At 40.2% G+C, this 15319-nt stretch overlaps 1 long non-coding RNA gene across 2 annotated transcripts in view; it reads right to left on the bottom strand.

Moving 5' to 3' along the window:
* LOC110255752 overlaps positions 1–15319 on the bottom strand; it is a 53628-nt gene that overhangs the window by 24232 nt on the left and 14077 nt on the right. The gene's annotated exons all lie outside the window — the stretch shown is intronic.

The raw sequence follows: 15319 nt of genomic DNA, 5'->3' as shown, positions 1-15319 counted from the left end.
AGTCTCCAAGGGGCTGCCCACATGCAGAGGTGAGGCTGAAACCCAGGAGCCCAGTGAATAAGGAAGAAGAGCTGAATCTCTCCTCCCAGCTGTGCGAACTGCAGATTTACAGCTACGATGCTAGCTTTGTAAGTCCAGCACCTGTGGAACATCCCAAAGGGCGACAAGTGCTCCTGCAGTTGAGACGGGTGTTGCTTTTAGCATCCATGGGCACATACATACAGAGGTTGGTCCAGGCCAGAGTCTGAGCTATCTCCACAGCTCCCACAACAGGCCCAGGGACACAACTACTACAGCCCTGAGACCTGACCCTGGTGGATCCGCACTGATGGCCTGGCGAAAACAATGCCTGAGAGACACCAGGGCCAACTGCTGGCATTGCAGTGCCAGTAAGACTGTACTCACACAACGAGTGAAGGGTGACACAACAGAGCTCATTCACAGGTGAACAGCTCTAGAGGAGGGATATTCAGAGACTCCTCTCCTAGTCGGAGTAGGACTTGTACTACTATTAGGTAAGCAAGGACTTAATCCCACCAACCTTGCACCACAGAGCAGAAACACAGCTCAGTAACAGATCTGGGGCCCCGTCCCAACAACTTAGGAGTAGACCCTGGCCCTGGCAGGGCAGTGACAACCAAAGAGCAAAGAAAAGGCAGGCTATTGTCACCACAACATCAGTCACACCTCCTATCAAGGGGATAACAGCCAGCATACACTGAGGAAAAAGGTGACAGGCATCCAAAATAAAAACCCTCATACCAAAAAAACAACAAACAAACAAAAAACAAAACACTAAACCTAAACACTACCTAAAGGCATCCTGAGCTCACAGCCCCCTCTAACCACACTCCTTGACACAGCCCTGACCACCAGAGGGACAAGACTCAGCTCTATCTACCAAGGGGGAGGCACCAGTACCTCCCAACAGGAAGCCTGCACAAGCCCTGTTCCAGCCTCACCCACCATGAGGTAGACACCAGAAGGAAGAGGAACTATAATCCTGCAGCCTGTGGAAAGGAGACCACAAACACAGCAAATTAGCCATAATGAGACAACAGAGAACTATGTTTCCAAGGAACAAGATAAAAACCCACAAGGACAACTAAATAAAGAGGAGATAAGCAATCCATCAGAAAAAGAATTCAGAGTATTAATGGTAAGGACGATCCAAGATCTTACAAAAAGAATGGAGACACAGATCGAAAGTTACAAGAAATGTTTAACAAAGATCTAGAAGATTTAAAGAATAAAAAATATAATAACTGAAATTAAGATTACTCTAGAAGGCATCAATAGCAGAATACAGGAGGCAAAAGAACAAATAAGACGGGAGACAGACCAGTGGAAATTACTGACGTGGAACAGAATAAAGAAAAAGAATAAAAAGAAATGAGAATGATCTAAGAGAACTCTGGGATAATTTTAAATGCACCAACATTCACATTACAGGGGGTGCATCAGAAGGAGAAAAGAGAGAGAAAGTGCCATAGGAAATACTTGAAGAGATAAGAGCCAAAAACTTCCCTATCATGGGAATCACTCAAGTCCAGGAAACACAATGAGTCCCATATAGAATAATCCAAGGAGAAATATCCCAAGACACATATTAATCAAGCTGACCAAAATTAAAGACAAAGAAAACATTGAAAGCACCTAGGTCAAGGAATAAATAATATACAAGGGAACCCCCATAAGGGGTTCAGCTGGATTTTCAGCAGAAATTCTGTAGGCCAGAAGGGAATGGCATGATATACTTAAGATGATGAAAGGAAAAAACTTACAACCAAGAATATTTTATCCAGCAAGACTCTCATTCAGTATTGAAGGAGAAATCAAAAACTTTACAGACAAGCAAAAGCTAAGAGAATTTAGCACCACCAAACCAGCTTTATGACAAATACTAAAGGAAATTCTCTAGGTAGAAAAGAAAAGGCCACAACTAGAAACAAGAAAACTACAAATGAGAAAGCTTACCAGTAAAGGCAAACATACAGCAGAGACAGGAAATCATCCACACACAAATACGCTATCAAAAGCAGCAATCGTGACAAGAGGCTGCTACAAATGGAGGATACTGGAGATGCATTTGCAATAAGAGCCAAGCCCAGCAACTTAAAAACAATCATATATATATATTTCTTTATCAAAACTTAATGGCAGCCACAAACCAAAAATAAAGAGATACACACACAAATAAGAAAAAGCAATCCACAGCACTAATGATAGTCATCAAACTAAAAGAGAAGAGAACTAAAGAGGCAGGCAGGGGAAAAAACCAACAATAACAAACCCCAAACAGGAATTCCCCTTGTGGCTCAGTTGAAATAAATCCAACTAGCATCCATGAGGATGCGGGTTTGATCCCTGGCCTCACTCAGTAGGTCGGGGATCTGGTGTTGCTGTAAGCTGTGGTGTAGGTTGCAGACATGGCTCAGATCCCACATTGCTGTGGCTGTAGTGGAGGCTGGTATTTGTAGCTCTGATTCAACCACCACCTGGGAACTTCCATATGCCTCAGGTGCAGCCTTTAAAAAAAAAAAGAAAGAAAAAGAAAATGAATCCAAAACAATTAACAAAATGGCAATACAAACATACACATCAATAATTACCTTATAAAAAGGCAATCATCCAACCAAAAAAAAGGAACAAAGGAGAAACATAGAATCAATTGAAAAACCAAGTTTAAAATGACAATAAATATATATTTATCAATAATTACCTTAAAGTCAATGGACTGAATACTCCAATCAAAAGACATAGAGTGCCAGACTGGATAAAAAAACAAGAGCCTCAAATATGTTACCTACAGGAGACTTACCTTAGAGCAAAGGACACATGAAAATTGAAAGTGAGAGATGGAAAAAGATATTTCATGCAAATGGAAAAGACAGGAAAGCAGGAGTTGTAATACTCATATCAGACAAAATATACTTTAAAACAAAGTCCATAAAGAAAGACAAAGAAGGAAATTATTTAATGATAAAAGGACCCATTCAAAAATAAAATACTACATGTCTATATATACACCCCTAATATAGGAATGCCCCTAATAAAGGAGCCCCAAATACAGACAACGAATACTCACAGATATAAAAGGAGAAATTTATAGGAATAGAATAACACTCAAATCAATGGACAGATCCTCTAGACAGAAAATCAATAAGACAAAATAGAACAGTTAGACTTAATTGATATTTTCAGGACATTACATCCAAAAAATCAGAATATATATTCTTTTCAAGTGCACATGGACAATTCTCAAGGACTGACCACCTACTAGGGCACAAAAATAACATCAACAAATTTAAGAGTATAGAAATTATTTCAAGCATCTTCTCTGACCACAATGGCATGAAACTAGCAATCAACCACAGGGAAAGAAATGAGAAAAAACTGACTATATGGAGACTAAACAACATGCTACTAAAAAACCAATGGGTCAAGGAGGAAATCAAAACAGAAATTAAAAAATACCTCAAGACAAATGACAATGAAAACACAACCATTCAAAATCTATGGGATGCCGCAAAAGCCACTCTTAGAAGCTCACAGCCATACAGGCCTTCCTGAAAACAAAACAAAACCTCAAATCAACAACTTAACTTACCACCTAAAGCAATTAGGAAAAGGAGAACAAAGAAAACCTAAAGTCAGCAGAAGGAAGAAAATCATCAAGATCAGAGAGGAAATGAATAAAATAGATTCAAAAAAACAATAGAAAAAAAAAATCAATAAAACCAAGAGCTGGTTCTTTGAAAAGGTAAACAAAATTGACAAATCTCTGGCCAGACTCAGCAAGAAGAGATAAAGGACCCAAATAAACAAAATAAGAAATGAAAAAGGAGAAATCTCAATAGATACTTCAGAAATACAATAAACAACAGAATACTATGAACAATTATATACCAAAAAATCTGACAACCTAGAAGAAATGGGCAACTTTCTAGAGACATACAGCCCATCAAAACTGTATTAGGAAGAAATAGATCATCTGAACAGACCAATCATTAGATGTGAATTGAGTATGTAATAAAAACACTCCCTACAAACAAAAGTCCAGGACCAGCTGGCTTCACAGGTGAATTCTACCAAACATACAGAGAAGAACCTATACTCGTCCTTCTTAATCTTTTCCAAAAGGTTGAAGAAGGAACACTCCTGAAGACGTTCTATGAAGCCACCATCACTCTAACACCAAAACCAGACAAAAATACTACCAAAGAAAATTACAAGCCACTATCTTTGATGAATATAGATGCAAAAATTCGACAAATTTTAGCCAACAGACTCCAACAACATATAAAAAAGATCATACACCACAACCAAGCAGGTTTCAGCCCAAGTTCACAAGGATGGTTCAACATATGCAAATCAACGTCATATACCACATTAACAAAAGAAAAATCAAAATCCACACGATCATCTTAACAAATGCAGAAAAAGCCTTTGACAAAATCCAATACCCATTCATGATAAAAAAAAAAAAAAGTGGTTATAGAGAACATGCTTTAACGTAATAAAAGCAGTTTATGACAAACCCACAGCTAATATAATACTCAATGGAGAAAAGCTGAATGGCTTCTCACTAAAATTTGGAACAAGACAAGGATGCCCACTTCTATCAGTTTTATTCAACATAGTATTGGAAGTCCTAGACACAGCAATCAGACAAACAAAAGAAATAAAAGGTAACCAAACTCCAAGAGCAGAGTTGTATAATTGTCACTCTGAGCATATAACATGATATTACATACAGAAAACCCTAAGGACTCCACACAAATTACTCAAACTGAAGAATTCAGCTAAGTAGCAGGATAAAAGATTAACATTCAGAAATTGGTTGCATTTCTGTATACTAACAAGGGAATATATAAAAGGAACATAAAAGAACAATACATTTCAAAATTGCACCCTCAAAAATTAAATACCTAAGAATAAACCTGAGCAAGGAGGTGAAAGACTTGTATGCCAAGAACTCTAAAACATTAATCAAGGAAAATAAAGAGGATTCAAAGAAATGGAAAGATATCCCAAGCTCCTGGATTGGAAAAATTAATATTGTTAACATGGCCATACTACCCAAAGTGATCGACAGATTTAATGCAGTCCCTATCAAATTACCTATGACATTTTTCACAGAACTACAACAAACAATCCAGAAATGTATATGGAACCACAGAAGACCCAAGGGAATCCTCAGAAGCAATCCTGAGGGAAAAAAAAACAAAACCAAGCTTGAGGCGTAACTCTCCAGACTTCAAACAATATTACAAAGTTACAGTAATCAAGACAGTATGGTACTGGTACAAAAACACACCACTGGATCAGAATAGAGAATCCAGAAATAAACCTAGAAACCTACAGTCAATTAAATTTTGACAAAGGAGGCAAGAATATAAAATGGGAAAAAGACAGCTTCTTCAGCAGGTGGTGCTGGCAAAACTGGACAGCTTCATGTAAATCAGTGAAATTCAAACACCCTCACACCATGCACAAAAATAAACTCAAGATGGCTTAAAGACTTAAACATAAGACAAGACATCATAAAACATCTAGAAGAGGACACAGGCAAAACACTCTCTGACATCAACCATACAAATGTTTTCTTAGGTCTCCCAAGGCAATAGAAATAAAAACAAAAATAAACCAATAGTGCCTAATAGATCTTACAAACTTTTTCAGAGCAAAGGAAATCATAAAAAAAAGACAACCTACAGAAGGGGATAAAATAGTTCAAAATGATGCAAATGACAAGATCTTAATATCCAAAATGTAAAAACAACTCATACAACTCAACAGCAAAACAAACAACCCAATTGAAAAACGGCCAGAAGACCTCAACAGAAATGTCTATATGTATGGCCAACAGGTGCATGAAAAAATGTTCAACATCACTAATTATTAGAGAAATGAAAATTAAAACTACAATGAAGTACCACGTCACACAAGTCAGAATGGCTATCATTAATAAGTCTACAAATAAATAACAAATGCTGGAGAGGGTGTGGAAAGGGAAACCTCCTACACTGTTGGTAGGAATGTAAATTAGTACGACCACTATGGTAAACAGTACGGAGATACCTCAGAAAACTCAATATAGAGCTACCATATGATCCAACAATCCTACTCGTGGTCATGTATCCAGACCACACTTTCATTAAAAAAGATACATGCACCCCTATGTTCATTGCAGCACTATTGACAATAGCCAAGACATGGAAACAACCTAAATACCCATTGACAGATGAATGGATTAAGATGGGGGTACATTTACACAATGGAATACTACTCAGCCATAGAAGAGAACAAAATAATGCCATTTGCAGCAACACGAATGGAACTAGAGACTCTCCTACTAAGTGAAGTAAGTCAGAAAGAAAAACAAATATCATGGTATCACTTATATATGGATCTAAAATGTGGCACAAACGAACCTATTTATAGAAGAGAAACAAACTCATGGACACAGAGAACAGACTTGTGGTTGCCAAGGGGGAGGGGGAAGGAGGGATGGACTGGGATTTGGAGGTAGTAGATGCAAACTACTGCATTTGGAGTGGATAAACAATTACATCTTGCTGTATAGTGTAGGGAACTATATCCAATCATGATGGAACATGATGAAAGATAATAAGAGAAAAATAATGGATATATACGTATGACTGTCTCACTTTGCTGTACAGCAGAAATTGACAGAACATTGTAAATCAACAATAATAAAAAAATTTTTAAATTACTTTAAATGTACATGAATCAAATGTTCCAAGCAAAAGACATAAACTGACTGAATGGATACAAAAACACGATCCTTATATATGCTGTCTACAAGAGACCCACCTCGGTTCTAGGGATACATACAGACCGAAAGTGAAAATATGGAAAAAGATACTCCATGCAAATAGAAATCAAGAGAAAGCTGGAGTAGCAATACTCTTATCAGACAAAGAGACTTTAAAATAAACACTGCTACAAGAGACAAAGAAGGACATTGCATGATGATCAAAGGCTCAATCCAAGAATATATGGCAATCGTAAATATGCACCCAGCATTGGAGCACCTCAGTATACAAGGCAACTCCTAACAGCCATAAAAGGAGAAATCCACAATAACACAGTAATAATGGGTGACTTTAACACCCCACTTACAGCAATGGACAGATGATCCAGACAGAAAATCAATATAGGAACAGAAGCCTTAAATGATGCATTAGACCAGATGAACTTAAATGATGTTTATAGAACATTTCATCTAAAAGCCGCAGAATATACAGTCTTCTCAAGTGCTTGTGGAACATTCTCCAGGATAGATCATATTCTGAGCCATCAATCAAGCTTTGGTAAATTTAAGAAAACTGAAATCCTATCAAACATCTTTTTCTACCATAATGCTCTGAGACTAGAAGGCAATTGAAAGAAAAAAATGCCAACAACATTTGTAGAAATCAACTACAAGAAAAAAACACATGGATGCTAAACAATGTACTACTAAATAACCAATGGATCACTCAAGAAATCAAAAAGGAAATCAAAAAATTACCTAGAGACAAGTGAAAATAAAAACACAATCCAAAACCTATGCGACGGAGCAAAAGTAATTCTAAGAGGCACGTTTAAAGCAATAGAAGCCTACCTAAGCAAACAAGAAACATCTCCAATAACCTAACCTTACACCTAAAGCAACTACATAAAGAACAAACAAAACCCAAAGTTGGGAGAATCAAAGAAATCATAACACAAATAAATGAAATACACACAAAGAAAACAAGAGAAAAGACTCTATTGAAACTAAAAGCTGGTTCTTTGAAAAGATCAACAAAATTGATAAACCTTTAGCCAGACTCACCAAGGAGAGGACGCAAATTAATAAAGTTAGAAATTTAGTATATGCAAACTATTGCATTTGGAGTGGAAAAGCAGTAACATCCTGCTGTATAGCACTGGGAATGATATGCAATCACTTGTGATAGAACATGATGGAAGATAACGTGAACAAAAGAATGTATATACATGTATGACTGGGTCACTTTGCTGTACAGCAGAAACTGACAGAACATTGTAAAATCAACTATAATAAAATTTCTTTAAATAAAATAAAATTAGAAATGAAAAAGGAAATGTTACAATTGACCCCATGGAAATACAAAAGATAGTAAGAGACTGCTACATGCAACAATACACCAATAAAACATATAACCTAGAAGAAATGGACAATTTCTTAGAAAGGTGCAACCTTTCAAGACAGAAACAGAAAAAAAAGAAAAGAAAATATGAATAAACCACTCACAAGTACTGAAATTGAAACTGTGATGAAAAAACTTTCAACAACCAAAAGTCCAGGACTGGAAGACTTCACAGGCAAATTTTATCAAACACTTAGAGAAGAGTTAACATCCATCCCTCTGAAAGTATTCCAAAAACTTGCAGAGGAAACAACACTCTCCAAAATCATTCTATGAGGCTACTGCCACCATGATGCCAAAACTGGAGATATCACAGAAACAGTTATAGCTGAGTATCACTGATGAATATAAATGCAAAAACCCTTAATGAAAGAGTAAGCAAACGGAATGCAAAAGTATATTAAAACGATCACCATGATCAAGTGAGATTTACCCCAGGAATTCAAGGATTTCTCAATATGCACAAGTCAATCAGGGCAATAATCCACATTAGCAAATTCAAGAATAAAAACCATATGATCATCTTAACAGATGCACATAAAGCTTTTGACAAAATCCAACATGCATTTTTTATTTAAAAAACACTCTACAAAGTGGGCATAGAGGGAACATATCCCAACATAATAAGGGTTGTATACAACAAATACACAGCTAACATCATACTCAACAGTGAAGAGCTGAAAGCTTTCCTGCTCAGATCAAGACCAAGACAAGGATTCCACCCTTACCACTTTTATTCAACATAGTTTTGGAAGTCCTAGCCATGGCAATCAGAGAAGAAAAATAAATAAAAGGAATCCAAATTGGAAAAGAAGTACAACTGTCCCTGTTTGCAGATGACATGATACAATATATAGAAAATCCTAATGATGCTACCAGAAAAATATTAGAGCTCATCAATGAATGTGGTAAAGTTGCAGGGTTCAAAATTAAAACACAAAAATCTCTTGTATTCCTATATACTGAAAATGAAATATCAGAAAGAATAATTAAGGCAAAAATCCCATTTACCATCGCATCGAAGAGAATGAAATACTTGGGAATAAACCTAAAGAGACAAATGCACTCTGAAAACTAAGACGTTGATGAGAGAAATCAAAGATGACACAAATGGACAGAAAGCTACACCATGCTCTTGTTTTGGAAGAATCAGCATTACCAAAGTGACTACACTATCCAAAGCAATACCTATCAAATTATCAATGGCATTTTTCAAGAAACTAGATCAAAAAATTTTAAATTTATATGGAAATGCAAAAGACCCCAGCTACCCAAATCGATCTCTAAAAAAGAAAAATGGAGCTGGAGGATCAGGCTCCCTGACTTCAGGCTATACTATGAAACTACCGCTCATCAGAATGGTATGGAACCAGCACAAAAACAGAAATATAGGTCAATGGAACAGGATAGAAAGCCCAGAAACAAATCCAGGCACCACGGTCAACTACTCTATGACAAAGGAGGCAAAAATACACAATGGTGAAAACAAAGCCTCTTCAATAAGCAGTGCTGGGAAAACTGGACAGTTATATGCCCAAGAATGAAATCAGGACACTCTCCAACACCACACACAAAAATAAACTCAAAATGGATTAAAGACCTAAACATAAGACCAGATACTCTAAAACTCCTAGAGGAACGCTCTTAACTACAGCAATATCTTTTTTTAATCTAGCTCCTAGAATAGTGAAGATAAAAACGAAGATAGGAGTTCCCGTCATGGTGCAGAGGAAACGAATCCGACTAGGAACCATGAGGCTGCAGGCCTCGCTCAGTGGGTTAAGGATCTGATGTTGTTGTGACCTGTGGTGTACGTCTTAGACGCGGTCCGGATCCTGCGTTGCTGTGTCTGTGGCTGGTAGCAACAGCTCCAATTCGACCCCTAGCCCGGGAACTTCCAAATGCCACAAGTGCGGCCCTAAAAAAAGCAAAAACAAAAACAAAAAACAAAGATAAACAAATGGAACCCAACTAAGCTTAAAAGCTTCTGCAAAGCAAAGGAAACCATAAACAAAACAAAAAGTCCACAAAATGGAAGAAAATTTTTGCTAACGAAGTGACTGACGAGGGATTCATCTCCAAAACGTGCAAACAACTCACGCAGCTCAATATCAAACAACCTAATCAAAAAATGGGCAGGGAGTTCCCGTCCTGGCTCAGTGGTAACGAACCTTACTAGCATCCATTAGGATGCAGGTTCTATCCCCGGCCTTGCTCAGTGGGTTAAGGATCCAGTGTGGCTGTGGGCTAGGGTGTAGCTCACAGACACAGCTCAGATTCCATGTTGCTGTGGCTTTGGCCCAGCAGTTACAGCTCTGATTTGACCCCTTGCCTGGGAATTTCCAGATCCCGTGGATGCAGCCCTAAGAAGCCAAAAAAAAAAAAAAAAAAAAAAAGGTAGAAGATCTAAAGAAACATCTCTCCAAAGAGGACACACAGATTGACAAAAGCACAAAAATATGAAAAGATGCTGAATGTCACTAATTATTAGAGAAATGTAAATCAAAACTACAATGAGGTAGCATCTCACATCAGTCATAACGGGTTTGTAGTCAAAAAGTCTACAAACAATAAATAGTGGAGAGGATGTGGAGAAAAGGAACCCCTCCCACACTGTTGGTGGGCATGTAAATTAGCACAAGCACTACGGAAAACAGTATGGAAACTCCTTCAAAAACTAAGTAGAGAACTACCACATAATCTAGCAATCCCACTCCTGGGCATCTATCCAGAGAAAACTAATTCACAAAGATACATGTGCCCCAATGTTCACTGCAGCACTGTTATAATAGTCAAGACATGGAAGCAACTCAAACGTCTCTCAACAGACATGTCGATGTGGTCCACAGAGACAATGGAATATTACTCAGCCACCAAAAAAATGAAGTAACGCCGCTTGCAGCAACATGACTGGACCTAGAGATTATCACACTAGGTGAAGTAAGCCCGACAAAGACAAGTATTATATGATAACACTCACATGTGGACTCTAATAAAAAAAGGATTCAAAAGAACTTATTTGTAAAACAGAAACTTGTGATCAATCATGGTTTTCACAGGGCAAACTGTGGAGAGGAGGGATGCATTAGGTGGATGGGAATAACATATACACACTACTCTATCTTTAACAGATAACAGGGACGTACCATCCAGCCCAGGAAAATACATGCACTAGCCTGTGATAACCTATATGGGAAAATAATGGGTATGTGTACATGGATACGTGTTTCACTCTGCTGTACATCTGAAATTAATACAACATTGTAAGTCAACTCTTCTCCAATAAAAACAATTTTTAAGCTTCCTGTAGGTGTAAGAAGTCCTACGGCAGGCACGTCCCTCCACCAGACCTCTGATTCACCAAGCGGCGACTGGTATCTGCGGTGGATAGTCATCTGCCTGTGGCTTAGAAAATGGAAAAAAGAAGAGGAAGGTATTTGGGCAGGAATCCAGGCAGAGCAATGACAGCTTGCTAAAGAGCAACTGCTTCACTTTCTATTCTTCCAGCTGCTAGAAATCATCAGCACATCAAGGGAAAACTTCGCAAGAGCTGATGAGAGGTCTTGTGACAGCAGGAAAACGCCGGCCTTCCGGGCGCAAATCCGTGGTCCTCAGTCGAACTCCAAGTCCGCTGGTGTCCACGTTTTAAGTAAAAGATCTAATTTAACAGAGGAAAGCAATCCAGTTGCTATGAAGCCCAATTCAGTTATTTATTTATACCAAAGGGAGCAGGGGCACTAAGCAGTTTCCTCTCGGAGAGGATCGATTTGTATGCGTGTTTTGTAAATTATAAATCATCATGCAAATGCTACAGAGATGGATGCATCCTTCCTGCTTACATATTAATGTGTATTAAGACTTCCCAGGAGCACCGAGGAATTTCCTGCCTTGAAGGGTCTCCGAGACATCATACATAATGATGCCTTGTAAACGCTAAAGCACAAGGCACATGGAACAAGCAAGCAGGCAGTATTTTGATTTTTTTGTAATTTTTATTTTTATTAGAGTAGAGTTGATTTGCAGTGTTGGGTCAATTTCTGCTGTACAGCATAGTGACCAGGTCATACATATATGCATTCTTTTTCTCATAGTATCTTCCATCATGTTCTGTCCCAAGAGATTGGATAGAGTTCCCTGTGCTGTAGGGTAGGACCTCATTTGATTTTTTTTTTTTTTCAATCAAGGCAGGCTCTACATCCTGAATGGGGCCTCTGCTCCACACTTGCCCACCAGAGGCATCAGGCAAGAAAGTGACAGACAGACGCACTGACAAGCCAAACGCTCACATGGCACGGACTCTGAGAGCCTGATGGAACCCACAACCTTTTGCCATTCTGATAAACTGGACTCAGAAAACTAGCCCAAGGAGGAGTTCCTGCAATGGCACAGCAGAAACAAATCCGACGAGGAGACATCAGGTTATGGGTTCAATCCCTGGCCTCTCTCAGTGGGTTAAGGATCCAGTGTTGCCGTGAGCTGTGGCGTAGGTACCAGACGCAGCTCAGATCCAGCATCACTGTGGCTGTGATGTAGGCTGGCAGCTGTAGCTCCGATTCGACCCCTAGCTGGGAACCTGCATATGCTGCAGGTGCAGCCCTAAAAAGCAAAACAAAACAAACAAACAAAAACCTAGCCCAGAAAGCTATGATTTGTTCCTTTTTGTGCTCTGACAGGCTGAAGGAAAGGATTAAGTAAAATCCTTAAACATCATCTCTGTTTAATGAGGTATAACATTTACTCCCGGAGTTCCTGTTGTGGCGCAGCAGAAATAAATCTGACTAGGAACCATGAGGTTGTGGGTTCGATCCCTGGCCTCGCTCAGTGGGTTAAAGATCCAGCGTTGCTATGAGCTGTGGTGTAGGTTGAAGATGTGGCTCACATCCCGAGTTGCTGTGGCTCTGGTGTAGGCCGGCGGTTACAGCTCCAATTAGACCCCTAGCCCAGGAACCTCCATATGCTGCAGGCGCGGCCCTGAAAAGACAAACAATAAAAAAACACTTACTCCCAAATTTAAATGAACAATTAATAAAACATTTAGCATCGTGCAGACTCCTGGAGATCAAAGGCAAACTGAACAACCCAAGATCATCACGTTTAGCCACAGACCATGATTGTTCCCTCCATGTGCAGTTCAGGGATCGCCCCCCCCGCCCGCCAAAGCTGTGAAATAAAAGAGAAGGAAAAGCCTGTAAGACACATCATAAAGCAGTTAAAGCGCACTGTCACCAACCAGACCGTCTCAGAAGTGACAGAGATACCAAGATGAAAAAAAGGAGTATAGGTTCAAGGCAGCACTGTAAACAGTCTTTTTCACAAAAACAATTACAATAAAAATCTCCAAGTAGCACAAAAAAAAAAAAAAAAAAAAAAAAAAAAAACAACCCCAGCCAGTAGTCCATTCATGTTGGGTAGCATTAAAAGCAATCAAATGCAGGGGCAGCCGAGAAGCCAAACCATCCCTCGGAGTTCGCCCCAATAGCACATGCCCCTGCACCCCGCGACGCTCCACTGGCGCACACTCTCTTTTCAAGGATCCGCAAAGGCAGCTGCCCCTTGGGAGGCTGACTCAAGCCAGCTGGCCTTTCATGTCACACGGCCAATCGCCAGAGCACCTGGCTCCCTAAGCCTTCCATGTGGCATCCTCGAGACCCTGCCAGGCCCTCAACATCTCTCTGTTTGACTTTCGTCCAATCCAAACTCTAACCCTGGGCCTCCTAAACCCCTCCCAGGCCTGATGTGGCCTTCGAGTTGAACTTGGAGCTTATACCAGCAGTTCTAAGCCACTACCAGGCAATTCAGCCAGGATGTCACCTGGGCTCGTTGGCAAGCTGTGCGACTATTTGGCATGTGACTGCGTTCCGCCTTTATCTCACACCAGCTCCTGGGAAGTAGGGATTTAAATGCTGGGGTGAGTGCCGTAGGAATGACCTTGGCCAGTACCGGCACTGGAGGCTTTTTCGGAGGCTTTTTCTTCAGCACCACTGCCGCCACCCACCCTACCGAATAAGAATACATGGTTTTCAGGGCCCTGACAAGGGTCCTGGGCCACGAGAAAAAGGAAGGCCACATGTCGAAGGCCGGATAAAATCCTGATCTCAAGGCTGGGGCAGGCTTCCTGTCTACTCACCCCCAATGTCGTGACAGGAAGAACCACTACTCCTCCCCAGCACAGGGGAGAGGCTGGGCTCCCTCAAGGCCAGAGGACGCTGTATGGGGAGGCATGGGGGCAAATGCAAATTCCCTGGGCTTTCTGCTCAATGTGGCTGTGAACCTAAGATGCTCTACAGAAACTAAATCTAGGGAGTTCCCGTTGTGGCTCAGGAGTTAACAAACCAGACCAGTATCCATGAGGACACAGGTTTGATCCCTGATCTGGTCAGTGAGTTAAGGATCCAGCGTGGCCGCGAGCTGCAGTGTAGGTTGCAGATGTGGCTCGGATCTGGCATAGCTGTGGCTGTGGTATAGGCTGGCGGCTACAGCTCTGATACAATCCCTAGCCTGGGAATTTCCATATGCCTCAAGTGCAACCCTAAAAAGACCAAAAAAAAAAAAAAAAGTTACATTTATCAATTTTTACAGTCAGTGGAAAGTCTCTAGGTATGGCTTGGGTCCCCACTTGGCGTCCTGGGGTCTATGATGCACCAGGGCTGGGTCACATCCTCTCCTCCCTGTACAGTTGCCTAGGTTTGCTCCCCTCCACTCAGATCCCACAGACCCTCCTCAATTTCTGCCACTGTGGTAGGGAGCAAAATGCTGCCCAAATTTGTCCTCATCCTCAAACTCTCTGAATACGTTAGGCTACATGTATAAGGGATCTCGGGTTGCAGGTCAAGGTAGCCAATCAACTGACCTTCCTGTTGGAGTGAGCCCACTGTATTCACAGGCGGCCATGTAAGTGGAAGAAAGAAGCAGAAAGGAATCAGAGCAGGAGATGTGATGATGAAAGCAGCATCAGAGACATGCTACGTGGTTGGCTTTGAAGATGGAGAAAGGGGCCTTAAGTGAAAAACAGGGAGAGTAGCTGGAAGCTAGAAAGACAAGCTAAACAGATTCTCCCCTGGAGCCTTTGGAAAGGAATGCAGCTCTGCCAACGTCTTACTTGTAGTCCAGTGAGACCCATTTCAGACTTCTGAATT

Source organism: Sus scrofa, chromosome 11 (genome assembly GCF_000003025.6).
Source record: "Sus scrofa isolate TJ Tabasco breed Duroc chromosome 11, Sscrofa11.1, whole genome shotgun sequence".
Classification (NCBI taxonomy): Eukaryota; Metazoa; Chordata; class Mammalia; order Artiodactyla; family Suidae; genus Sus; species Sus scrofa.
Note: the sequence above shows the minus strand (reverse complement) of the source record. Positions and strands in the feature narration are given on the sequence as shown.